Source organism: Heterodontus francisci, chromosome 9 (assembly GCF_036365525.1).
Source record: "Heterodontus francisci isolate sHetFra1 chromosome 9, sHetFra1.hap1, whole genome shotgun sequence".
Lineage (NCBI taxonomy): Eukaryota > Metazoa > Chordata > Chondrichthyes > Heterodontiformes > Heterodontidae > Heterodontus > Heterodontus francisci.
In genome coordinates this window covers 70,860,786-70,888,363 of record NC_090379.1, presented here as the reverse complement: position 1 = coordinate 70,888,363, position 27,578 = coordinate 70,860,786, and the positions used below count along the sequence as shown (strand labels likewise).

Genomic DNA, 27,578 nt, shown 5'->3' with positions numbered 1-27,578 from the left:
CCTCTGACAAAGCCATGCTGACTATTCCTAATCAAATTTTGCCTCTCCAAGTGGAGATAGATTCTCTCCTTCAGAATTTTCTCCAATAGTTTCCCTACCACTGTCGTGAGACTCACTGGTCTGTAGTTCCCTGGCTTATCTCTGCAACCTTTCTTAAATAGTGGGACCACATTAGCTGTTCTCCAGTCCTCTGGCACCTCCCCCGTGGCCAGAGAGGAATTAAAAATTAGGGTCAGAGCCCCTGCAATCTCCACCCTCACCTCCCACAGCATCCTGGGACACAAATCGTCTGGACCTGGAGATTTGTCCACTTTTAAACCTTCCAAAACCTCCAATACCTTGTCACTCCCTATGACAATTTGCTCAAGAACCTCACAGCCTCTATCTCTAAGTTCCATATCTACATCCTCTTTCTCTTGGGTGAAGACAGATGTGAAGTATTCGTTCAACACCCTACCAATGTCCTCTGGCTCCACCCACAAATTTCCCCCTTGGTCCCTAATGGGAATGAAGCTGGACAAGTAGAAGTGTCAGTGGGGGAGCATTTCGGGGATAGTAACCATAACTCTGTAAAATTTAAGGTAGTTATGGAAAAGGACAAGGATGGGCCAGAAATAAAGGTACTGAATTGGGGGAAGGCCGATGTCAATATGATAAAATAGGATCTGGCCAGAGTGGACTGGGAGCAGCTACTTATAGGAAAGTCTACATCAGACCAGTGGGAGTCATTCAAAGAGGAAATAGTGAGGGTTCAGATCCAACATGTACCCATTAAGATGAAGGGTAGGGCCAACAAGTCCAGGGAACCCTGGATCTCAAGGGATATAGAGGATTTGATCAGGAAAAAAAGGAGGCTTATGTCAGATCTGGAGCACTGAAAACAGGGGAGGCCCTGGAGGAGTATAGAAAGTGTAGGGGAGTACTAAAAAAAGTAATTAGGAATGTGAAGAGGGGACATGAAAGAACACTGGCGGGCAAGATAAAGGAAAATCCTAATGCGTTTTATAAGTATATTAAGGGCAAGAGGATAACCAGGGAAAGAGTGGGGGGGCCCATTAGGGACCAACGTGGCAATCTGTGTGGGGAGCCGGGGGACATAGGTGAGGTTTTAAATGATTACTTTTCATCTGTGTTCACTATGGAGAAGGACGATGTAGGTGTAGAGATCAGGGAGGGGGATTGTGATATACTTGAACATATTAGCATTGAAAGGGAGGAAGTATTAGCTGTTTTAGCGGGCTTAAAAGTGGATAAATCCCCAGGACCAGATGAGATGTATCCCAGGCTGTTATATGAGGCAAGGGAGGAGATAGCAGGGGCTCTGACACAAATTTTCAAATCCTGTCTAGCCACAGGAGAGATACCAGAGGACTGGAGGACTACGAATGTGGTACCATTATTCAAGAAGAGTAGCAGGGCTAAACCAGGTAATTACAGGCCGGTGAGTCTAACATCAGTGGTTGGGAAAATATTGGAAAAATATTCTGAGGGACAGGATTAATCTCCACTTGGAGAAGCAAGGATTAATCAGGGATAGTCAGCATGGCTTTGTCAGGGGGAGATGGTGTCTAACTAACTTGATTGAATTTTTTGAGGCGGTGACTAGATGTGTAGATGAGGGTAAAGCAGTTGATGTAGTCTATATGGACTTCAGTAAGGCTTTTGATAAGGTCCCGCATGGGAGATTGGTTTAGAAGGTAAGAGTCCATGGGATCCAGGGCAATTTGGCAAAGTGGATCCAAAATTGGCTTAGTGGCAGGAGGCAGAGGGTGATGGTCGAGGGTTGTTTATGTGGGTGGAAGCCTATGACCCGTGCTGTACCGCAGGGATCGGTGCTGGGACCCTTGCTGTTTGTAGTGTACATTAATGATTTAGATGTGTATATAATAGGTATGATAAGTAAGTTCACAGATGACACGAAAAATGGTGGTGTCGTAAATAGTGAGGAGGAAAGCCTTAGATTACAGGACGATATAGATGGGCTGGTAAGATGGGCAGAGCAGTGGCAAATGGAATTTAATCCTGAGAATTGTGAGGTGATGCATCTTGGGAGGACTAACAAGGCAAGGGAATATACAATGGATGGTAGGACCACAGGAAGTACAGAGGGTCAGAGGGATCTTGGTGTACTTGTCCATAGATCACTAAAGGCAGCAGCACAGGTAGATAATGTGGTTAGGAAGGCATATGGGATACTTGCCTTTATCAACAGAGGCATAGAATATAAGAGCAGGGAGGTTATGATGGAGCTGTATAAAACGCTAGTTAGGCCACAGCTGGAGTACTGTGTACAATTCTGGGCACCACACTATAGGAAGGATATGATTGCACTGGAGTGGATGCAGAGGAGATTCACCAGGATGTTACCTGGGCTGGAGCATTTCCGCTATGAAGAGAGACTGAAAAGGTTAGGGTTGTCTTCCTTAGAGCAGAGAAGGCTGAGGGGGGACATGATTGAGGTATACAAATTATGAGGGGCATTGTTAGGTTAGATGGGAAGAAACTCTTCCCTTAGCGGAGGGGTCAATAACCAGGGGGCATAGATTTCAGCTGAGGGGTAGGAGGTTTAGAGGGGATTTGAGGAAAAAAATTTTCACCCAGAGGGTGGTTGGAATCTGGAACACACTGCCTGAAGAGGTCATAGAGACAGGAACCCTCACAACATTTAAGATGTATTTAGATGAGCACTTGAAATGCCGTAGCATACAAGGCTACGGGCCAAGTGCTGGAAAATAGGATGAGAATAGTTAGGTGCTTGTTGCTTAGCACGGACACGATGGGCTGAAGGGCCTGTTTCTGTGCTGTATAACTGTATGACTCTATTGACTTTGCACTGGTGTAATTGTGTGAAATTGTTTGATTAGATAACTAAACAGTTTTCGAGTTTGCACCAAATTTAATATTCTGCCTTGTACCTATAAAATTCGAGTGCTGAGTTGAACTAAGCAATCTTTGAACTCATATTCTGGTTTGGCCAGTTTTCAGAAGATTACTGAAAAATACTTTCAGGAAAGACTTGCTTTTCAATCTCACATTTACATTCTTTACTGTGGTACTTGCATTTTGTTTTGCTTTCTAAAATGTGCTGCTAAGTGAGAAGAAAAAGATAGATGGCTTTTCCTTTTGTAGCCAGGTGATTGGGTTAATTAGCTATTAAGATAAGCACATTTCCACCTTTTTTGGTTGATTTATGTTTTTATTTGAGTTGATAATCTGAAATCCTGCTCTTGTTTCCAATAATTCATTTATACAGTTCTCTTTATGTTGAAGTAGATTATTTCCTCTCAAACACTATCTCCATAATTTTCAATAATCAAATACAGCAACATGTAGTGTATATGTATAGCAGCTTACCAAAGTGAAAGACAGTGACCATGAAAAGGATTTTGTTCCAATTTGTTTGCTATATTGTCCATTTCCACAACTTGTGTTAAGACATTAACTTCAGAAATTGAGCTCCAGGCGAATGAAGAACTTGTTTCATATACCGGTATATGGATAGGGTCTGTTTGTAATTCAACTTGATGAGGGCAAATGTGAATTACTCACAGCCTATAGCTAAAAAAAGCCTTGATTTCAACTGAAGTCTGTACCTGACCTGTTACTTATCTGCATTAATCGCTGTGACCTAAGGAAATTAAAATATTGAGAAAGTGAAACATTAAGGTGCTTAATGAATGAAGTAACAATACCAGTAAATGCTTGTGATTCTACTGTGTTTCACAGAAACTTACAGTATAGAATGAGGCCATTTAGCTCAGTGTCACTTGCTAGCTCTATGAAAGAGCAGTTTAGAGTGAACAAACTGTCTGTTTAATAAAAATGTTACATCTAAAATTGGTTAGCTGCTTCTGTGACTTTGAGGTAAAACCATGAAATTCTTGATCTCGCCACATCTACAAAAGTGTCAGATCGGTATTTTTTCAATACAAATTGCAAAATGTCTATATAACAGTCTTCAAACATGGGTAGAAAGTCTAATGTCTGGTCAAGCTTGGCTTGAAACTGCTCTTTGGAATGTAAACCGTTTTGGGTCTGATATTAATGTGATTATGACCAGATAATCTGTTTGGATGGTTTTGGTTGAGGAATAAATATTGGCCAGGGCACTGGGGTGCACTCACTGCTATTCTTTGAAATAGTGCCTTGTGACCTTTGGCATTGGTTTAACGTCTCAACTGAAAGACAGCACCTCTGGCATTGCAGCACTCCCTCAGCATTGCAGTGGAGTGTCAGCCTGGATTGTGTGCTCAAATATTTTGGAGTCGGTCTTGAATCCACAACTAAGTCAAATGCAAGAGTGCTACCAACTGAGCCATGGCTGACACCTGAATGTTTAGCTTTCACCAAGCTTTTAGACAATGCTGTGCTGATGTCCCTACCAATCACAAGGTGAGGGGAAAACAATTCTCGTGACTTTTCCATTGCTTTTTATCAGCAGATATACCTACAAGAGAATATTTATACAGTTCTATATACATGTACATAGCTTCATTGTTATAGAGGGCTATTTTTGTGATGCAGTGTAAGCAGTTACAGCTGCTAAAAACATGAAATTTTAAAAACCAATCTGAGTTTGGGTAAGAAATTATCAAAGTTCAATACACTTAACCTTTTGCATCCTGTGGCAGTTACCCGTTTTGGGGTATGGTTCTCTGGGTGCCAATAGCTCTCTGGTACCTTGGTCAGTGTCCATTCTTCATGAATGTCCTGCACAGTGTGTGTTGTAGGTTATTGGGCTGTGGGGAGGTGAGTGTTTTGTGATGTCTGCATACATACTTTTCAACAGTAATCATTGTCTACCAATCATTATTGGGCCTTATTGACCCTTGCTGGCTTCTCTATTCCCTTTTTCTTGTCCAGGCATGGTAAAGCCAATTATACCGCTCCTAATGCTGCCTGACATGGAAATTATAGAAATTTACATCTGACAGTTACACTCAGTACGCTGAGAGTCCACTCACATATTTGTACAGCTTAATAAAATACTGAATAACCTGACTCCCTGCTCCACTGAATAAAAATAATTAAAAAGTCAGTTAGCAGTTATTTATTTATTTTGGTTTTGGGAAAATATTAAAGTGAATGGTAGCCACCGGTACTACTTGCACATGTCGTGGTGTTGCTGCTCCTTGGGATAATCCAGTTTACTGTATCTAAAGTACTACTTTGGTACTGTCACCAATGTCTATTACATAGAATAATGGATGGAATGAAATATGTTATGTATCTATAATTCACCCACAATATGAAATAGATGAACAGGTAGCTCAAGTAATTTATGAATGTCACTGAAAGCCTTCAGATTGTATTGCAGCTTTTATTTGCCATAGCATTTGCTATATTAAATAAGGTACATCAACTTTTAAAGGAACATTCAAGCTGAATGCAAAGCCTTATTGCCTATGCAGAATCTCAACCATTCCAGTATGTTTCTTTCCCTGTGCAGCTGACCTCTTTCAATTGTCCTTTTGAAAAATAAACACAGTGGGCTGCATTTTAAAAATTCGCTTCCGAAGTAGGCGGCGGACGTAAAAAAATGCACCCCGCCCGCACCGGCACCATGTCATGGAGCCGCCACAATTTCAAACGGGGTGGCTCATTTGCATGGCCGCGCACCTGACCCCCGCGATGATATGGAAGGGGCAGGCAAGCCGTCGCTGGCAACGGCATCTGGCGCCAATGTGCAAGCGCCAGCACCATTTTTAAAGGGCTTACACCCCTCAATGGACATTTCAAATTTAAAGGGCCAACTCGGTTCAATTAACAAAAACAGAATTAAATTACCTTTAAATTAATTTTCCCACCCACCCCCCAAATGGCATTTCCAGACAATCGTGCCCTTTCCCCTCCTGGAATTGGAATATTGAGAATTTGACCTCCCCCCCCCCCCCCCCCCTCACCCCCTTTCAAAGTTTGACAACTTTGCCCTTTACCCCTTCCCATCACTCGCCCTGACCAACCCACAGCATTGTTACCCCACTCCCCCACCCCGCACAGAGAAAAAATTCCCCCCTCCCCCCCCTCCCCACCAGTGTCATGCCACGTTTCCCCGAATGGGGATTTGAAGGCGCAGCATCATCGGCCGCCCGAATGAAGATCGGTGCGGCAATTAGGGAGGTGACGGGACCCTCATTATATCAGGTATGTAAATTAGTTTGCCTATTAAAATGGGGATCCCGTCGCCGAGTGGCGGGGCTGCTGCCACTAGGCCTCACCACCGTCACCGAGATCAGCATGGGGCCTGCTGCCCTCAGGGTCGGTGGCGAGCCTCTGCCGCACCGATCATCATTGCCCACCCCGCCATCGTTCACGATCGTGGAGGGGCTTTAAAATCCAGCCTAATATCTTCAGACAGTTAAGATCTCTCCTTCCTTTCCTCCTCTTGCTGCACAATATATAATTCTTATGGGCAGGATAGGCCAACAACGTCCTTCCCACCCAGAGACAAATTGAGGCCCTTTAGTGGCCTATTAATAGGATCTTGCCAGTGGCGGGAAGTGTTTCTGCCACACGTGGGAGATGCCTTGCAACACAAGGCGCCCTCTCTGTGGGCTTGGGGGCTGCCCTCCTTTGTGGGCAATTTGTGGCAGATGGAGGACACCCACCGGGAACAACTTTACACCCCGGGACTCCCCCCTCCCTTGGAGTCCACAACCACCACCACCCCCTGCCGGGTCTTCCGGACTGGCCCTGGGACTCCGCCTTGCCTACCTCTGGTCTGAAGTTCCAGTGCTGAGCCTGGGTCCGAGGCCTCTGCAGTATTGGTAGCAGCCACCTCTCCCGGAGGCGCTGCCGATACGGCTGAGCTGCCGGCCCTGTGATTGGCTGGCAGCTCTAGGAAGCGGGATCCCCATCATTAAAGGGACGGGGATCCCGGCACTGACCTCTTAATTGCCGGGGGTGCAGGGCTTGTAAAGGCCAAGGTAGGGTTACCCTGCCTTTTTGGCCAGGTGCCAGGGGCCCCGCCGGCTCCACAAAATCCAGCCCCAGTTGTCTGCCTTGGACTCTGGAGGATTAGAAATTTATCCCACTTGTGCTCTGCATCCAGTCAGTTCCTTCTCAGCTAGCCTATTACTTAACGTGTCCCAATAGGTCGACAAACAAGCCCTGGTCTCCTTATTCAAGCAGACCCTCTTCCAAAGCTGTAGTTTTGTTTCAAGTAGGGGTTGAATAAGTACTAAATGTCATAAGCAATATCAAGAGAGATCAACTAGTCCATAATAAATATTTGTTTGATTTGCAACCATTTTTGGGTGCTATACTTTTATTTTAAAATTTGGTTCTCCTTTAGTTTAAGTACTTACAGTACTTACAATTGTTGCTGGCTAGGCCAACATTTATTGCCCATCCCTAATTGCCCTTGAGAAGGTGGTGGTAGCTGCCTTCTTGAACCGCTGCAGTTCTTGGGGTATAGGTACATGAACAGTGCTGTTAGGAAGGGAGTTCCAGAATTTTGACGCAGCGACAGTGAAGGAACGGCGATATAGTACCAAGTCAGGATGGCGTGTGGCTTGGAAGGGAACTTGCAGATGTTGGTGTTCCCATGCATCTGCTGCCCTAGAGCATAGCTACCTGACCCGGATCCGGCGACATCTATCGGGTTCGGTTCGGGTTGCTCTTCTGGGTCCAGCATTCAGGCTTGGGTCGGGTCAGGCGGGGTCGGACACACTCTATATCACCACCTCCTGTATGTGGCTCCAATGTTAATGTATTCTTTGGACTTGAAAGGTTGTTTAGTTACAGTTTTTTTTAAGCTTGTGCAGATAAGCAGCAAATTGAAAAACGGAAGCTAGGTGAACTGATGGTCGGGTTGGGCCGGGCGCAGGAGAAAATGAAAGGACTCTGGCTGGGTTGGGCTTAGGTCGGATGTGGTTCTGTCGGGCTTGGGTTAGGTTTCATTTGCAGACCCGAGGCGGCCTTTGGGACATGCCAGGACTTAACTTTGATAGAAAAGGGGCCCAGTTTTGTTTAAAATGCCTAGTCCCACAACAATTCATTTATGCTGGGAAAACAGTGATTCTGAAATTGCAGCTTTTAAAAAGAATCTCTATGAGACTTTGATTGACAAACCAACCATTCCAACACTGACAAAAATGGTATAAATGCCTGCCCAAAAAATGCAAATTACCCCTAATTCGAGATCTGGGACATGGACGGGGAACGTAAATGGGGTGAGCAGGAGTTCTGTCCTATCCAGATTCACACCCAGGAAGTCAGAAAAGCAATTGCAGGGCTATGTAATAATAATCCTTCCAATTTGTTGTTGTTTACATAAATTGATAACAATCAGGATCAACCGCACACAATATGGTGGGTTATGTTGAATTTAATCAACAGTTTAATCACTAGTTATAGAGAAAGAATATGGCCCTGACAAGTAGCGAGTACCAATCCAAGTTGGGCAGGATGGCTGACATCTGAGAACAGCTCTCTTGCTTTCTTTCACTCTTTCTTTCTTTCTCTCTTTCTCTTGCTCTTTCTTTCTCTCTTTCTCTTGCTCGCTCTTTCTTTCTTTCTCTTCTTGGTGCTTCAAATCTTCACAACTTCTGAAACTACAAAAGAGTGTTGGCTTGGATCTAGCCTTAGAATTTTCACTCCACCATCTACTGTGCTGCGGTCTCCCAAAGTCTTTATGCCCTGTTCAGGGGTGGGCCTGGATGGATTATTGACATGGCCTGATTGCCCTATAAAGATTTATTTTATCTTGAAATACCCAATTAAATGCCAACTTCTTTGTCTAAACCGTTGCGTGAAAACCCGCCTTTAATATTATCCATCTTCATGGACTTCTTGAGCCTTCACATGTACTTCCTGTCCTTGATCAGACGTCATCCTTTCCTTATTTCATCTTAAGCTGTTCTCCCTGATCAGTTGCATCTCCCCAGAAACATTTCATCACCAGTCACCAAACTAACTCTCAGAAGTTTCATTTGTTAATATCGGTCCTATCACCATTTATTTATGCACAACGCTGTTCGTAGGGTCTGTTAATAAGCTGTTCTTGTTTCTTATCAGACTATTGAACCATAGTGTTGTTCACTGAAGGAACTCCTGTTCTACTTCCACACACTAATTAACTTAAGTATTTAAGCAAGCATCTTAATTAGGCAAGGTTAAATGAAAAAAACTAACAGAGCTTTGTTGCATGGTTGTTTGTTTCATGCATCTACCCAGTTGCTCTCCCACTTTTGCAGAGGCCTCATCTGGCCATGGCCCCTTTTTGGGCTAGCTACAGTTATCATCACCTGAGAATATTCACTCCACTAGGTTTGTTTTGAGGGAAATGAAACCTTAAGCAGTTTCCAGGAAAATAAAACTTTAGCACTAACCTATTCCTTTACCTAATTCAAGCTGATCATATATATATATATAAAATGTGTATGTATGTATGTACTAGGCATAATGCTAATTAACAACAACTGTTACTTTCTAGGGGAGGATGAAATAGGGATAACTGACAGCTGGCATATAGCAAAGGAAGAGCATATGGAATGAGAACAATAAAATACAACAACCACAGGAAAAAACAATCTGACAAATTCAAATAAATAAGCAACTGGTTTGGGAAAATATTAATAAATAAAATGATTGACTGGCTTTATTCCCTTTTATTGCCTAATATTGATTTTGACTGTAAAGCTGTACTGCAAATCTTATACATTTTATCATAGTTAATAATTTGTAAATGAATTATTCTGCATTATTTAGTTGTTTAAATTAATATACAAGTCTAATTTAGATCAAAGTAAATGACCAACATGAGTTTGAACCTCAATGCTGTGTCTAACATATGGGTGGAAAGCAGTACATTTCCAGTCCTTTTGGAAATGTTACGAGGGATTGAATTTTGTTTCACATGTGGCCGGAGTCACATCTTTATGACCTTGCATATGTACTATGGCAAGGTGTGTACTTCTATACAGTGTGTCCATTATTTAAATTAATAATTTAGACATGGATTTATTTCCTGTCAATAGTTCACTGAAAAATAAAATGCTGAGGTATGTCAAAATGTATAAACTGTAAGAGCTTTAGTCCCAGTGTCAGGAGGTGGCTTATTTCCCATCAACCTGATAGTTTCATCTGGTTCATAAGAATATTTGTGCAATTGGTAATAGAAGTAAAAAGCTGCTGGAATCACCCTAAACAGAGAAGACTGTCTAATATAAAAAGCAAAATGCTGCAGATGCTGAAAATCTGAAATAAAAACAGAAAGTGCGAGAAATACTCAGCAGGTCAGGCAGCATCTGTGGAGAGAGAAGCAGGGTTAACGTTTCAGGTCTGTGACCTTTCATCGGAACTGATTGTCTACCTATTCTGTCTTTCTGTTTCCCTTTTCTTATTGAGCAGGATATTGTCCAATTGATTCTTTGGAGAATATTCTACTGGGTCTGTGACCAGGTTCTTAGGATTTTCTGCATGCAGCAAATATTGGAAAATCAGACAGGTTCGTTTACAAATCTGCACTCCAATCAACCTGATTTTCCAATATTCGCTGCACCCAGGCAGTCCAGTGTTCCTGAGCGCAAACCAAGAAAAATCACCTCTTTTCTTGTACAACGCTAGGAAATGGAGCAAGGATTTATGTATCAGCTGTTCAAGTTGGAAGTGCAGTCATACTCTGTCATGGTTAGAAATACGATTCGCTGGGTAAATTAAGCAAATATAGTTTAAAAGAATAAACTGTCAAGGTGTTAGATGATTATTGCCGAATGTATACATTTAATTTTCAATGCTAAATCATTGCAATCCGCAGAATTCTACAAAAAAAATTGTGCACTGGGTTAGGCACCAGCTTTTCCTTTTTGGATTGAAATCCAGCCTTGGCTAGATTTAGACTTTGGGGATACAAACTGATATGAGATGGCCTCCTGGAGGAAGGTCATATCTCACAGCATTAGTGTACTTGATAATTTTCTACATAATGCTGTTGTTTTAGTGTTGATGCACATCAAAAATCACTTTGCACTGACACAAAAATGATAGTATAAATGCATCCCTAAACTGAGATGAAAGTATTTTCTGTTAGCATTAAAGGTCCTATGTGAAGTAAGTGTGCGTAAGTCTCAACCAAGTTCCTGATCACCATAGTCCTAGACCACAGAACTACCCTTGATTTGGCACTAAACTGGCAATCTCACTCAGAGGGGACAGGCTGGTGTGGGAGATAGAAAAATGTCAAAACTGGTGGAGTAAGGATTGTTTTTCTGAGGTTGTTGAATGAGGCATAGTATTGGGCGTTTTACATCTATGTTACATTTTGAGTGCTTGATGCTAGAAGTGTTTCAATTCAATCCAAAACACCAACCAATTCAAGTTCATCTACTAATGCAGCTATTTAATCATGGTGAAGTGGAAGGGCAATAGTTACCCCAAAGCAGAAATACAAGTGGCATTTTGATTGGCATGATGACTATACAATAACAATGACAAAAGGAGAAGCTGCTGTGTGCATCTTTTGGTGGCCATATGATTATGTGTGTGATTACATTATGAAGCTGCTTAATTTTCATAACTTCCTTCACAGGTGTTGAACAGCCTCCTGTTGAACTTGGCTTCCATCCTGTTTAAATTATTTGCATAGAAAAATAGGGACTTATGTTAGAGGAAGGCAAACCAACATTAGGTTATAGATTGTATTTTTTTCATCTTTGTATATATTTTGTTATGTGTATGAGAAAACAAATTGTAGGTTTGCTAAAACATAAACATGTAGTCCAGTATAAGTAATTCAGACCAAGCATTCAAATGAAGGTGCGCTCAGAGCTGCTAGCACACAAGCTTGCTATGTAAAGCACTGTGCTTCTGGTCAATTTTGTTTTCTCATCTGGTTAACACCTTGCAGCTGTTAACAGTACTCTGAGGTAAAGAACTGAAGCATTCTGTCAGCCTTTTTTCTAACAATATCATCTTAAAGAGCTTTTGCTTTTTTAAAAAATATGCTGACAATCCAGAATATCTGAGAATTTTAGGGCTGAATCTTAACTCTCTCAGAGGTTAAAATGCAAAGAATCTGGAACAGGATCCGAATCTGCCTCAGAACCCATCTACTTCTGGTTTGAACGGAGGTGGAATGAGGAGCAGAGGACTAATCTGTTTGTGGATTGTTCATTTAAATATTATTGTGAGGCTGCCTGCCTTTATTTTAACAGTCATCCTACTTTTAGCTACAAGTGACTGGGTTTCCCAGTCCTTGGGAAACCCGGCAGGTTAAAGAAGATGAGAAGGGCTGAATCCATAATGTAATCGCCTTTACAGCACTTCGTGTGGGCCAGGAGGAGCATGTGTGTTTCCTCCAGGCCCAACAAGCTATTCAGTAAACCCACCTACTTCGATCTGTCTGCTTGCCATCTGCTCACACCGCCTACCATCAGAACCCCTGACCACCATTGGAATCCCTTCCCTGGCCACCTCTCCCTCAACCACCATCGGTCCCCACTGACCACCAATAGACATCTCTCAACCCCAACCACCATCAGACTACCATGCCCCCTCCCCACCCCTCTGTCCCATCCCCCACCTATCACCATTGAACCTCCCTCCTGCCCCACTCCATCTTTGTAATCAAGACCCCCAACTGTAATGCACCCCGCCCTCCCCCCAAGACCTGGACATTCCCATAATATAACATCCCCCAATCTCCCGCACTCCCTCAATAAACTACCTGCTCTCATACGCTTCAGCACTGCAGTTAAATTCCTATAGGACATTCGGGAAACCTATTCTTTTGTTTTTCCTGACCTTCCGACAACTCCCCTACACAGAACTTGTCTCCAGGCTAAAATTCACACTTTAATGTTTTTAGGGTGATTTTCTTTACAATTGTAAAATAGATATAAAAACAGAAGATGCTGGAAATACTCAGTAGGTCAGGCATCCGCTCTGGTGAAAGGTCATCAACCTGAAAGATAACTCTGTTTTTCTCTCCACAGATGCTGCCTGACCTGCTGAGTATTTCCGATATTTTTTGTTGTTTCAGATTTCCAGCATCTGCAGTATTTTGCTTCTGTAAAATAGATATATTTTGAAGGTTATTAAAAATCATATGAAATAATTGACATAAAAAGTAAATGAAATTTCTAGCACTTTTGCAGCAGAGACTATAAATATGGATGAGAAACAGATTGAAATTTTAAAGCAAATTGGTATTGGAACATATCTGCACCTTTGAATTTAGCAGTTATGTCTTTCACCAGTAATTAAGAATTGTTTCTATCATACATAAGCTATGAAGTGTTACAAAAATAGAAGGTGATTATACCTGTAACATTATCCTAATCACCCTTCAGGCTGCTTTCATCATACACTTCCTCTGACATGAATAATATTCCTGAGGGTACCAATAAAGCAAATGATCGCTATCAAATACTTCCTGCTCAGGAATAGTATACCTAGATGCAGACCAAATCTTTCTCTCTCCTGCCACAGCAATTCCTCATAACCCTAAATTCAGATGAATACTGTATGCTCCAACAGTGTGAATTTTGGGTAGTCCATTGTTATATACAGTGTGGGCTGGATTTTCACTGCGGGGCGGGAAACAGAAGTTGGGACTGTTTCTGGGTTCCGAACTCGGCCTGGGTGAGGAACAGTAAGGGCCCTGAGTTTCGGGGTGGGGGGAGGGAGGGATGCGACCCCTTAATTGCTATGGAGACTGATTTGGCAACCAATTAACAGCTGTGGGGGTGGGAACGGATGGGACAACTCAAGTGGGGCCATTACTGTGGCTGCCATTTCATTGCTGTTACTGCAGAGTGAAAGATCACAGAATACTTGAATTTCACAATGTTTCAGCAGAGCCAGAGCCCTGGAACCTGGGCAGCGCAGCCCCTAGATTTTCAGATGTGGACCTGGAGGTCATGCTGGAGGCCATGAGGGAGAGGAGGGAGGCCCTCTTCCCCGAGAGTGAAAAGAGGCGGCTATCTTCCCAGATAAAGCTGGTGTGGAAGGACATCGCTACCACAGCCAGTGGAAGAAGTGCCATCAGAAGAAGTTGCATCCAGTGTAGGAAAGCGTTCAATGACCTGATGCACTCTGGCAAGGTGAGTGCTATGCCCATCCCTGAGGACAGGTCTCTGGGTGTTCACCCTCCAGCAGACACACCAGCTGAGGGGTCTCAGGGTGCATGCTGCACCTGAACATGGGAGGAGTGTGTGTCCAGGGCACTTAACAACCCCTCAGAATTCCTCAGAGCCATAGTGCTGTAACCACTGATACATGCAGCTTATAGAATCATAGAGTCATTTTCGGCACAGAAGGAGGCCATTCAGCCCATTGAGTCCACACCGGCTGTCCACAGAGCTATGCAGTCAGTCCCACTCCCCAGCTCAATCCCAGTAGCCCTGCAAATCTATTTCTCTTAGGTGGCAAGCCAACGTCGTCTTGAAGTAATTGATTGTCTCTGCTTCTACCACTCTGTGGGCAGCAAGTTCCAGGTTATTACCACCCGCTGCATAGAAAAGTGCTTCCTCATATTACCCCTGCATCTCTTGCCCAAAACATTCAATCTATGCCCCCTAGTCTTTGTACCATTTGTTAATGGGAAGAGTTTTTTCTTGTGTAACTTATCATAAGCCTGTCATAATCTTGTACATTTCTATCAAATCTCCCCTCAATCTCCTTTGGTCTGAGGACAAAAAACCCAGCTTTTCCACCCAGCTAACTTTGTAACTAAAATCCACCATCCCTGGAACCATTTTGGTAAAACTTCTCTACATCTTCTCAAGGACCCTCACATCCTTCCTACAATGTGGTGACCAGAACTGGAAGCTTCTAAAGAATAGGAGTAGCTGGCATTGACCACATAGGAAAGCAGTGCCTTCTTTCACTCTCTTTTGGCCTGGCAGGAGAGACAGGCACATAATGCCCAAGAGAGGGCCCAAATGGGTGGAGGTCCTCTACCTTCAAATCATCACACCCGTGGAGGAGGAAGCAATGCAAATAGCCAGGATCGCAGAGCACGAGGAACTCGGCCATGGTGAGATGAGCACTCATGGGGGAGATGTTGATTAGAGAGGGCAATGTGCTTTTTAAGGGAGTGCATTGCACTTCACTCTGTCTGACAGCATGCCAAACACTGAATTTCATTGGGAAGCCTCAGCACTGCAAAGGCTTCTGCTCTCCAAGATTAGCTGTCATGATCTGTTCTTGTGTCTCCCACAGGTGCAGACATCGACCTAAGGTGACCTTCTACCTTACCATCACCAGGCCAAGAGGAGCAGCACAGCTCCAAAGAAGCACTGTCACACCTTACAAGCGCACCATCCACCTGTGCAGATCGAGTCAACTTGGGTCCTTGCACGCATTTAGATCGGATGGCACTGGGTGAGGAGCATGTCACGAGTGTGCAGGAGGCAGGGGCAGCTTTGGGCACTTCCCCTCGGAAGAGGGAGGACAGACTCATCCCTGTTCAGCTGGGCACAGATGCAGGGCCTCAGGAGTCACTGCAGCACAAGACCAGCAGCAACTGCAGATGTGCTAACACATGTCGGAGTTCCCTGAGGCAGTGTGGGTTCTTGGGCAGAGAACGGAGGAGTCCATCCGGCTCATGTGCACCACCATGGCTCAGGATGACCAACCTCATGGCGAGCCATATGTAGCAGCACTTGGAGTGTGTGCAGGAACTGTGCAGTGATGCACACAGGATGGATGCCACACTATGTAGTCTGGACTAGTCAGCGGTGCAGAGATGTTTGGAGGGGATGTCAGTTGTCCCCCGCTGGTGCTCCACTCCTGCCATCCAGAACTCCAGCCAGGGGCTGAGGATGCCACCAAGGAGGATGAGGGTGCCACCCCCTCACAGGGTGTCGTCACCATCATCTTCGGCCTCCTTGGTCCCTCTGACAGAGGGAGCATCTGTGCAGCAGAGCCCAGTGATGGAGGCAGCCCCTGCAATGATTCAGGTGCAGCAGACTCTGGCAATGCCCCTACTAGCACCTCCATGTCGAGGGCGACCACCATGTGCATCTCAGCCACAAGCCAAGTGAGCAGACTGCCACCATCTCCTCCGAGGCCATAAGAGGAGCATTGCGTAGAAGTGGCCAAGTGCGGAAGCCACCGTGTGGGTCACTGGGGTGTCATCCTCCTGTAACTGTGCACTGTTTTCCTTTATGAGCACCATGCAAATAATGACACAAAGTCAGAAGTGCGAGACTTTTTATTTATGGTGGGACAAGAATAGAGGGTATGAAGTGGTGTAGGAGTGCAAGTGTTCCTCAACGGTGATGGCAAATGCTCTGGGCAGATGTGCATCCTTCATTGGCAGTAAAAATTTACATATTCCAGGCTGTGTCTTCAATGGAAGTGTTAGCACAGGCACCTCAGAGTAAGTTCTATACCATGCCATTCATCCTGGTCAGAAGGGCTCAGTTGAAACATTCCTGAATCAGATGATCCCTGACATTCATGGCATCCTGATGAGACTTTCGTGCCCCACACTGTGCCTGGTCACCTCCCTGTGCAGCTGGAGCACCTCGGTGTTCTACATCCTCTGCCTCCGCCTCCTCTTCCCCCTCCTCTTCCAGGTCCTCCTCCACCTCTTCCTCCGATGAGTTGCGTCCTTCCAGGCCCTCACCATCCTCAAATCCACACCTCTCTGGAGGGCCATGTTTTGGAGAATACAGCAGACCACCACAATGAGCAAGACCTTTGCAGGAGTGTATTGCAGGGGTCACCAGACCAGTCCAGGCACCAGAACTGCCTCTTCAGAATCCTGATGGCCTGCTTGATGATGGTCCTTGTGAGCAGATGGCTTTGGTTGTAGCACCTCTGTGCCTCTGTCTAGGGCTCTTGTAGGTGGGGTAAGTAGCCATCTCTTCAAAGGATATCCCTTGTCCCCTAGAATCTATCCATGGACTTTGGTGATTGGAGTGAAGAGCTGCGGCAGTCTGGACTGGCAGAGGATGAAGGAGTAATGGCAGCTGACAGGAAAGCGAGTGCACACAGGGAGAAAGCTTTTTTTGTGGTTGCAGACCAGCTGTACGCTGAGGGAGTGGAAGCCTTTCCTGTTGATGAATCTGAGTGGGCAGTCACTTGGTGCCTTGATGGCCATGTGGGTACATTGATGATGGGTACATCATCATTGATGATGCCCTGCATCTGGAAGAATCCAACGATGGAGCTAGCCTTGGGTCCGCAATGTGTGCCTGCCTGCATTCAGTTGGTGTGCCCTACACAATGTGTGCAACCCTTGGGCCCCCATGAAAATCACAGCATACCCCAATATTGAGCTCTTATTGAGCTCCTTAACCTTATTAATTGGCCTTCATCATGGATCGTGAGGCCAGTCTTCCCTCTGCCTTGGAGAAAATGGCTGGCCCTGGGAATGACGTCAAGAATCCAGCTTGCTAAACCATGCTGGCATTTCAGACTCCCGCTCTCCCCCCCTCCACTTTTGTTACCGCTCACAGCAGGACCCCTCTGAGTGGAAGGATATGACTCCTACAGTTAGTGATGTGGGCTGGATTTAGAAATGAATCTCTAGAGTGCTAATTCATGGTATCATCTAGTCATGTTTAAAGAGCAAATTTTTTTTTTTTTAATGATAAAAACAGAAAATGCTGGAAATGCTCAGCATGTCTGGTGGTATCTGTGGAGCGGGAAACAGACAAATGTTTCAGGTTGCTGACCTTTCATCAGAACTTTTGCTTTTGTATTAATTTGTTTTATTTGTCCTTGGGATGGAGGCATCATTGGCAATACAAACATTTCATTGTCATCCCTAATTACCCTTGAGAAGTTGGTGATTCACCACCTAGAACAGCTGCATTCTATTTGGTGAAGGTGTTCCCATAGTGCTCTTATTTAGGGAGTTTCAGGATCTTGATTCAGTGACGATGAAGCAACAGCGATATATTTCCAAGTCAGGATGATGTGTGACTTGAAGGGGAATGTGCACGTGGCAATGTTCCCATGCACCTGCTGTCCTTGTTCTTTTAGGTAGTAGAGGTTGTGGGTTTGGAGAATGCTGTCAACGAAGCCTTGGTGAGTTGCTGCAGTGCCTCTTATAGATGGTACACATTGCAGTCATGGTTTCCCAGTGGTGGATGGGGTGATGATCAAGTGGGCTGGATAGTGAGGAGCTGCTGAGGTGTTGTTGGAGCTGCATCCATCCAGGCAAGTGGAGAGTATTCCATCACACTCCTGACTTGTGCCTTGTAGATGGTGGGCAGGCTTTGTGGAGTCAGCAGGTAAGTTACTCACTGTAGAATACCAGGTCTCGGACCTGCTCGTTTAGCCACAGTATTTATGTGGCTGGTCCAGTTAAGTTTCTGATCAATGGTGAGCCCCAGGATGTGGATGGTAGGGTATTAGATGATGGTCATGATGTTGAATGTCAAAGGGAGATGGTTAGACTTTCTCTTGTTGGAGATGGTCATTGCCAGTCATTAAATTATTAAAAATAATGGGTTCACCGATATCTTTCCAGCCACTTGTTTTGAAAATGTGCCATCTCCACTGACCACAAACAACCACAACCATCTTCATCTGTGGCTGCAGTCATATCAGATATGATCAATGGCCCATCACTTGACTCAACATTCACCCTCTCCTGCACTGTGCCTGCAGAAAGTTTGATCTATTGGATATATTGCAACAACTAAGCAAGTTTACTTAAACAACATTTCTCACCCCTGCTTCCACTACCACCAAGAAGAACAAGAGCAGCAAGATCATAGGACATCGCACCTCCAGGTTCCCCTCGGTCACATCCTGACTGGACATACACTGCTGTTCCTTCATCACCTTTGGGTCAAAGTCCTGGAATTAACCTAACGTCATCATTGGAGCCAAATAATTATTAATTCTTGAAGAAGAAAAAGATAAGATATGAAATGTTCCAGATGACTTTTGATCTGGTGTCCAGGTACACGTAGACAGCTGTCACTGTGTTCTTTCTGGAGCAGTTCTGTTCAGGAGACGCTGAGGAGTAGTCTTGCAGGCTTTTCGGGAGAATTACTGCATCCGTGGTTTCAGCTATGACACTGGATTCTCAGAAGATTTTTCAAAACAGGTGGAAAAGGATGAGTTGGCTGGCTTCTCTCTTAGCAGGATACACACCAACTGAACTCCAAACAATACCCGAAAACAAAAACAGAACTCCTACCAGCCATAAAACCAGACATGTGACTTCTCTAAGTCCAAAGAGTTCCATAATCTTTAAGGCTCTGGCTGTTTACTTAGCTTAAGACATGTGACTTCTAGTAAGTGTTTGTTTTTAAACAAAGTCCCAAGTGTCCTTCCAGTGACGCTTTAAATAAAAAACCAATCCAGGCATTTCAGGTATTTTCCACAGTCTTTTAAACTCAAGTCGTCAAAAAATATTAATAATTCTTCATGACAACATGCACTTCAAGGTCGCTCTGTTTGGTTTTACTTCTCCATATCCTACCATTTATTGTGTATTCCCTTGCCTTCTTTGCCCTTCCCAGATACCTCACACTTCTTCTGATTGAATTCCATTTGCCAATTTTCTGCCCACCAGACCAGTCCATTGATATCATCCTACAGTCTACAGCTTTCTTCCTGACTGTCAACCACCAATGGCCAATTTTTGTATCATCTGCAAACTTCTTAATTATGCCCCCTACATTAAATTCCAAATCATTGATATATAACCACAAAAAGCAAGGGACCTAGTACTGAGCCCGACAGAACCCCACAGCCTTTCAGTCACAAAAACACCCATCAATCATAACCTTTGCTTCCTACCATTGAGCCAATTTAGGATCCAACTTACCATTTGCCATTGGATCCCATGGGCTTTTACTTTTCTGATCAATCTGCCATGTGGGACCTTTTCAAAAGGCTTCTGAAAATCCATTTAGACTACATCTCATGCATTACCCTCAGCAACCCTACTTGCTACCTCCTCAAAAAATTCAATCAGATTATTCAGACTCAATCTTCCCTTAACAAATCCATTCTGCCCCTGTCTTCAATTAATTCATGCCTTTCTAAATGATTGTTTATACTGTCCCTCAAAGTTTTTTCCAATAGTTTGCCCGCCATTGAGGTTAGGCTGACAGGCCTGTAATTACTTGTTCTATCACTTCCTCCCTTTTAAACAATGATACAATGTTAGCTGTCCTCCAGCACCACATCTGTAGCTGGAGAGGATTGGAAAATTATGGTCAGAGCCTCCGCTATTTCCTCCCTTCTCTTAGAAGCCTGGGATACTGGGCCTGGTTATTTATCCACTTTCAAAGATGGTAAACACCTTAATATTTCCTCTCTCACTGTTTATCCCATCCAGTATTTCATACTCCTCTTCCTTCCCTATCATGTCTGCATCGTCCCCCTCTTGTGAAGACAAATGCAAAGTATTCATTAAGAACCATGCCCACGTCTCCCCGCTCCATACACAGGTTCCCTTTTTGGTCTCTACTCATTACTTTGTTGTACTCTTGCTCTTTATGTATTTATTATACATCTGTGGGTATTTCTTGATTTTATTTGCCAATATTTTTTCATTCCCTCTCTTTGTTCTCCTAATTTCCTTTTTAATTTTACAACTGCCTATACTCTCATAGGCTTTCTGCAGTATGGAGCTCTCGGTATCTGACATAAACTTCCCTCTATTATCCTACCTTGTAAGCTCTTTGACATCCAAGTGGGTCGAGATTTGGGAGTCCCACCCTTTTCTTTGAGGGAACATAACATTGATTATATAATGTTGCTAATAAATATACAGGTTATATACCTGTAATTTCATTGTCAAAAGTTGATGAGTGGATGAAATATTCTTGTTACTTTATCACCATGGAAATCCTTAAAGTGTATTATCAGCGCTTCCTGATTATATTTCCTGTTTTAAGAATGTTCTTCCTTTATCTTACTTGAGTCTCTGCTTCCCTTGTAAAAGGATGGACAGGTGAACTGATCCTATAGTCCGTATTTTAATCTGGAGAGCAGATTGGTCAGGGCACGCAGCAAATTCCCCTGACACTGCTATTGTAAGGTGAGGCACAGGTGATTTTATTTGAATATCATTTGAATAAGATGGATTTAATCATCCATTTAAATGGCATAGTTTCCAGCAGGCAGCCTGAGGCTTATTGAAAGTGAATGCACCAGTTATGACCAGGTGAGAAAGGTATCAAGGGTCCCTCTCAGCCTTCACTTGGTCTTACCGTAACAGGGTTTCATTTTAAACACACCATGTTTTTAGCTCCACCTTGGTGAATCCTTGTTCACCGCTTTCCAGGTATAAGGCAAAAAAAACAGCACAAACAGGTTTTCTTAGGTTTAAAGAAGAAAAGTTGAAATTTATTAAACTTGAACTTAAACTCTAATTCGGCTGATGCCTATAGATACACGATGCGCCCACGCTAGCATACGCGATACACACATGCAAATAAAGACAGAAAAGAGCAGAAGAAATAAAGTGGAAACATTTGAGGCAATATCTGAAGAGATTTTGTTACGGTTCTTCGAGCTCACTGTAGAGTCCTTGATTGGAGGTCGATCTTGCTTTTCGTCGGGACCTAGTACTCTTCTTAAACCTTGTTCGTTGTAGGAGACTTTTCTTTCTTGCGATTCATGCGTTTTCAGTGGATTCAGAGGCTTGTGAGAAAGAAATGGGAGGAGACAGGAGAGATCTTCTCAGTCCAGAAGCAAACCGTCTTTTTTCTCAAACTCTCTGTGACTAGTTCAAAAGAATCTGGAACAGCCAGTTAGTGATGTGACCAGCTGGTCCAACCAGTCCTGGATTGTATCACCTTAGCAGTCTCTGGAATTCTCCACTTACACACAATACCTGGTGATTAAGGTCCATTGTGGGTTGAATGTGTCAGGGAATGGTCCTTTGTCCTTCCAAGTACTGTCTGTTAATATGCAAATGTTTTCCAGCCACGGCTGATCTGTTTAACAAGTCTTTTTGTTGCTCCAGCAACAGTTTAAAATCAAAGTTCATGACAAAATTAATGTGCCTCACTCTTGGCAGGTGGGGGCCTAGCATGATAGCACCTCTTAAGTCAAGATTGTATTTGCTGCTTTCACATTTTGTTGGAATAGCATGGACTGAATTCTGTAGACACTAATGAGTGGGAGGCCATGTCCCCACATTTTCTGATTTTCCCTGGAGGTTCTGGTTTAGTAGGTCAGGGTAAGGAGTAGGGTATTTTTTCCTCGAAGCTGCAGGAGGATCCTCAGGATAAAATATCCAGCAGGTCTGGACAGAGGTGGCTGACAGAGCCAGAGCCAGCGGCATCACTGTCCCAGACCTGGGTTCATTGTAAAAGAGTGACTTCACAGGAGCAGCAAGGACAAGTAGAACTCTTTATCTCTCCATCTCTCTCAACAGCACATAATAACACCCTGCATCTCCTCCCCACCACTCTCCATCACTCTCTCCTCTCCATCACATCCTTCAAAATACAGTCAGAAGAACAAGCTGCACCTCCTCTTGTTCTCATTCCAAACACGCTGGCTTTTTTTTGTTGTCCTCCCACCAGACACAAATAACATTCTCTTCTAACATGATAGCACTTGTGCAACAAGCAACTCCTCTCAGGACTACTCCCTCACTTCATATTCCACACATTTGGCTTTGCATTTGTCCTGATTCCACCTTGCTTCTTCTCCAGCTCTCAATGCGTGCACTCTGTGCAGAAGTCCTGCATAGCTCCACTTAGCTTTTCAACAGCTGCTCACTAATCTTTGGCCTCTCTCTTTGCAGTACTCCAACAGGATTAAGACACCTGACATCTTAGCTGTTACCCAAATAGATAGGGAAACCCTGGAGGTGAGCATTGGGGATAGTGAGGCCAGAAACTTATCTGAGTAGGATGTCTGCCTACCACTTAAAAACCCTTCACCTGAGCAAATTATATACACCATGACAACTTCAGACTGCATTCTGAAGACTTTTGGACACCAATGTCCAGTCACTCAATGCCATGCTATTTCTTCTTCCTTTTCTCTTTCTTCTAGATCCTTCTCAGAAGTAAGAACTTCCTGAAGAAGACACTTTGGAGGAGGGCAATCCACCTAAGGATGCACCATCATGCCTTCCATTTTCCTATGCACTAACTCAAAGATAGGATCTCTGGGTGGGTTATACAGTTAGTTAGAGTGGTCTGCATATGGTGAAGCATCAAGGGCACATGAGGAGTAGAAGTTGTTGGTGGCAGGGACAGCCCAAGAGACAGCCTGTCTCCTCTCCTAGCTCTGCTGCACAGGACAGAGATGAAGACCGCAGGGCACAGCCATATAAAGAAAATATCTTGCCTCACACAAACATTATACCAGGTATTGGAAGGCCAGTCAAGGAATTTCAGCATTTATGGCTTAACTACAGACTACTCCAATTCCAGCCTGTTTGATGTCATCTCTCAGGGCATCAGCATACTCCAGTCTACCCCAGAGAATGTGACCACCTGCAGGAAATCAATGTAACCAGCCTTTACAACTTTGATGCTTTGAACAACTGGTATCCAGACTTTGGGCTCCACCTTGGAAACTGTTGTACATCTTGGATAGATTTGTGGACTGAATAGACAGAAGCTTTAGAAATGTCACTCACTCTCCTGCGAATCAGTGGAACTGATGAGCCCCAGGAGCACATTAGCGACAGTGGTGCTATAGGAGCAGAACATGTTTCCCTCTCTCAGGGTACCATCACGTCTGCTCTTTCATGATCCATTTACCCAGTACCCATCATGGTGCCAGGAACTCAGCTGGACCAAACTCCTTGGGCAGCAGCAGAGGTGCAGCAGTCATTAGCTGGGCCCTCAGGGACTCAAAGACTTAGAAGTCACTGGCCACAAGGATCTCAACATGAGTCACAGCGGCCTTGCACTAACTTTGCTGATGCCACAATGGGAGAATACTAAAGGAGTAGTAGAGTTAGCAAATGTTTAAAGAAAGGCACCAAAGGTTGACACTTGTGGGCGAAATGAATTCAACGCAATTATTGTGCTTCACATTAAATTTGTCACCATTATCACAATGGCACTTTGGTCTTCAGTTTGCTTTAATAGTAGCTTCAGTATATGCATTGTCAGTATGTCATTGATATAGAAATTGGCTGAATGGCTTTGATAATCCTTAATGTAGGATTAAGGGAGCTGTGAAGAATGTAACAAAGACTGTTGAGCAGAAGGCTTCCGTGTAAGTTTTCAAGACAGGACAATGAGCAGGTCATTGGAATTGTTGAGCAATTAATTTGCCCCTGGCATTTCTGTCTGCAAGGCATTGAAGTGGCCTTTCTCCTTCTGCTTCTTTACGAACATATGAATTAAGAGCAGGAGTAGGTCACTCGGCCCCTTGAGCCTGCTTTGCCACATGGCTGATCTGACTGTAACCTCAACTCCACATTCCTGCCTACCTTCGATATCCATTCACCCCCTTACTTATCAAGAATCTATCGACCTCTGCCTTAAAAATATTCAAAGACTCTGTTTCCACTGCCTTTTGAGGAAGAGAGTTCCAAAGACTCACGAACCTCTGAAAGAAAAATTTCTCCTCATCTCTGTCTTAAATGAGTGACCCCTTATTTTTAAACAGTGACCCCTAGTTCTAGATTTGCCCACAAGAAGAAACATCCTTTCCACATCCATCCTGTCAAGACCGCTCAGAATATTATTTGTTTCAATCAAGTCACCTCTTACTCTTCCAAACTCCAGTGGATACATGCCGAGCCTCTCCAACCTTTCCTCATAAGAAAAGGAGCAGGGATGTCTCGCTGCAAATATACAGGGCCTTGGTGAGGCCACACCTGGAATATTGTGTGCAGTTTTGGTCTCCTTATCTGAGGAAGGATGTTCTTGCTATAGAGAGAGTGCAGCGAAGGTTTACCAGACTGATTCCTGGGATGGCGGGACTGACGTATGAGGAGAGATTGAGTCGGTTAGGATTATATTCACTGTAGTTCAGCAGAGTGAGGGGGGAATCTCATAGAAACCTATAAAATTCTAAAAGGGCTTGACAGGGTAGATGCAGGAAGGATGTTCCCGATGGTGGGGGAGTCCAGAACCAGGGGTCATAGTCTAAGGATACGGGGTAAACCTTTCAGGACTGAGATGAGGAGAAATTTCTTCACCCAGAGAGTGGTGAGCCTGTGGAATTCGCTACCACAGAAAGCAGTTGAGGCCAAAACATTGAATGTTTTCAAGAAGGAGTTAGATATAGCTCTTGGATCTAAAGAGATCAAGGGGTATGGGGCGAAAGCGGGAACAGGTTACTGAGTTGGATGATCAGCCATAATCATAATGAATGGCGGCGCAGACTCGAAGGGCCGAATGGCCTACTCCTGCTCCTATTTTCTATGTTTTTAACCTGTCCATTTCAGATATTAGTCTAGTAAACCTCTGAACTGCTTCCAATGCACCTTTCTCACCTTTTCCTTGGTCTTCCCTGTCCAATGAGGACTGCTGCTGTTGCTGAACCTCCTCCATATACAGGTATCTCTGTATGGTTAGATTGTGCAGAATGTAGGATACCACTATGATGTGAGAGACGCTTGTAGGGCATATAGAGGAACAGGAGTAGGCCCTTGAGCCTGATCTGTCATTCAATTAAATCATTGCTGATCTGTACCTCAACTCCATTTACTTGCCTTAGTTCCATATTCCTTGATATCCTACCTAACAAAAATCTATCAATCGCAATCTTGAAAGCTTAAATTGTCCCAGCAGCCACAGCCTTTTGTGGCAGAGAATTACAGATTCTTAATTTTCCTCCTAAATTGCCTAGCTCTAATTTTGAGATAATGTCCCCCTCATTCTTGATTCCCCAACAGAGGAAAATAGTTTCTCTCTTCCTACCCTATTGAAACCGAACATTTTAAAAACTTTGATCAGGTCACCTCGCAGTCTTGTGTACTCAAGGGAATAGAAGCCATGTTTATTTATACAACAAGTCTTTATAATTTAAACCTTTAAGCCCTGGTATACTTCTGGTGAATCTGCACTGCACCTCTTGAGGTGTGGTGCCTGAAGCTGAATGCAATACTTCAGATGAGATCAAATTACCCAATAAAACACAAAAGACAGATTACACTAGAAAGGAGAAGGGTCAAGTTGACTGTTGTTTCCCCTACATTACAGCAGTGACTACCCTTCAAAAGCACTTCATTGCCTGTCAAGCACTTTGGGATGTCCTGAGGTTGTGAAAGGCTCTATGTAAATGCAAGGTTATATCTAATCAGGAAAGGATGAACAGGCTGGGTCTCTTTTCCCTTGAGAAGAGAAGGCTGAGGGCTGATCTAATCGAGGTCTTTGAAATTATGAAAGGTTTTGATAGTCATTTATGGGAAAGAAGGAGGCCATTCGGCCCATCGAGTCCATGCCCGCTCTCCACGGAGCTATACTATCAGTCCCACTCCCCGCTCTATCCCCATAGCCCTGCAAGTCTATTTCTCTCAGGTGGCCATCTAATTTCCTCTTGAAGTCATTGATTGTCCCTGCTTTCACCACCCTTGTGGGCAGCGAGTTCCAGGTCATTACCACCCACTGCATAAAAAAATGCTTCCTCATATTCCTCCTGCACCTTTTGCCCAAAACCTACAATCTGAGTCCCCTAGTCTTTGTGCCATTTGTTAATAGGAACAGCTTTTCCTTGTCTAACTTATCTTCTTCTCTTCTTTGGCCTCCTTGTCTCGAGAGACAATGGGTAAGCGCCTGGAGGTAGTCAGTGGTTTGTGAAGCAGCGCCTGGAGTGACTATAAAGGCCAATTCTAGAGTGACAGACTCTTCCACAGGTGCTGCAGATAAAATTGGTTGTCAGGGCTGTTACGCAGTTGGCTCTCCCCTTGCGCTTCTGTCTTTTTTCCTGCCAACTGCGAAGTCTCTTTGACTCGCCACTCTTTAGCCCCGCCTTTATGGCTGTCCGCCAGCTCTGGCGATCACTGGCAACTGACTCCCACAACTTGTGATCAATGTCACAGGACTTCATGTCGTGTTTGCAGACATCTTTAAAGTGGAGACATGGATGGCCGGTGGGTCTGGTACCAGTGACGAGCTCGCTGTACAATGTATCCTTGGGGATCTTGCCATCTTCCATACGGCTCACATGGCCAAGCCATCTCGAGCGTCGCTGGCTCAGTAGGGTGTACATGCTGGGGATGTTGGCTGCCTCGAGGACTTCTGTGTTGGAGATACGGTCCTGCCACCTGATGCCAAGGATTCTCCGGAGGCAGCGAAGATGGAATGAATTGAGACATCGCACTTGGCTGACATACGTTGTCCAGGCCTTGCTGCCGTAGAGCAAGGTACTGAGGACACAGGCCTGATACACTCGGACTTTTGTGTTCCGTGTCAGTGCGCCATTTTCCCACACTCTCTTGGCTAGTCTGGACATAGCGCTTGTTGATTTCTGCATCGAGAGACAGGTTACTGGTGATAGTTGAGCCTAGGTAGGTGAATTCTTGAACCACTTCCAGAGCGTGGTCGCTGATATTGATGGGTGGAGTATTTCTGACGTCCTGTCCCATGATGTTCACTTTCTTGAGGCTGATAGTTAGGCCAAATTCGTTGCAGGCAGCCGCAATCCTGTCAATGAGTCTCTGCAGACACTCTTCAGTGTGGGATGTTAATGCAGCATCGTCAGCAAAGAGGAGTTCCCTGATGAAGACC

General features: G+C 44.2%; 1 protein-coding gene across 3 annotated transcripts in view; it reads left to right on the top strand.

Annotated features, from left to right (window-relative positions):
* The window catches only part of slc25a21 (solute carrier family 25 member 21), a 743,687-nt gene that overhangs the window by 451,467 nt on the left and 264,642 nt on the right, over positions 1-27,578 (top strand). The window lies entirely within an intron of this gene.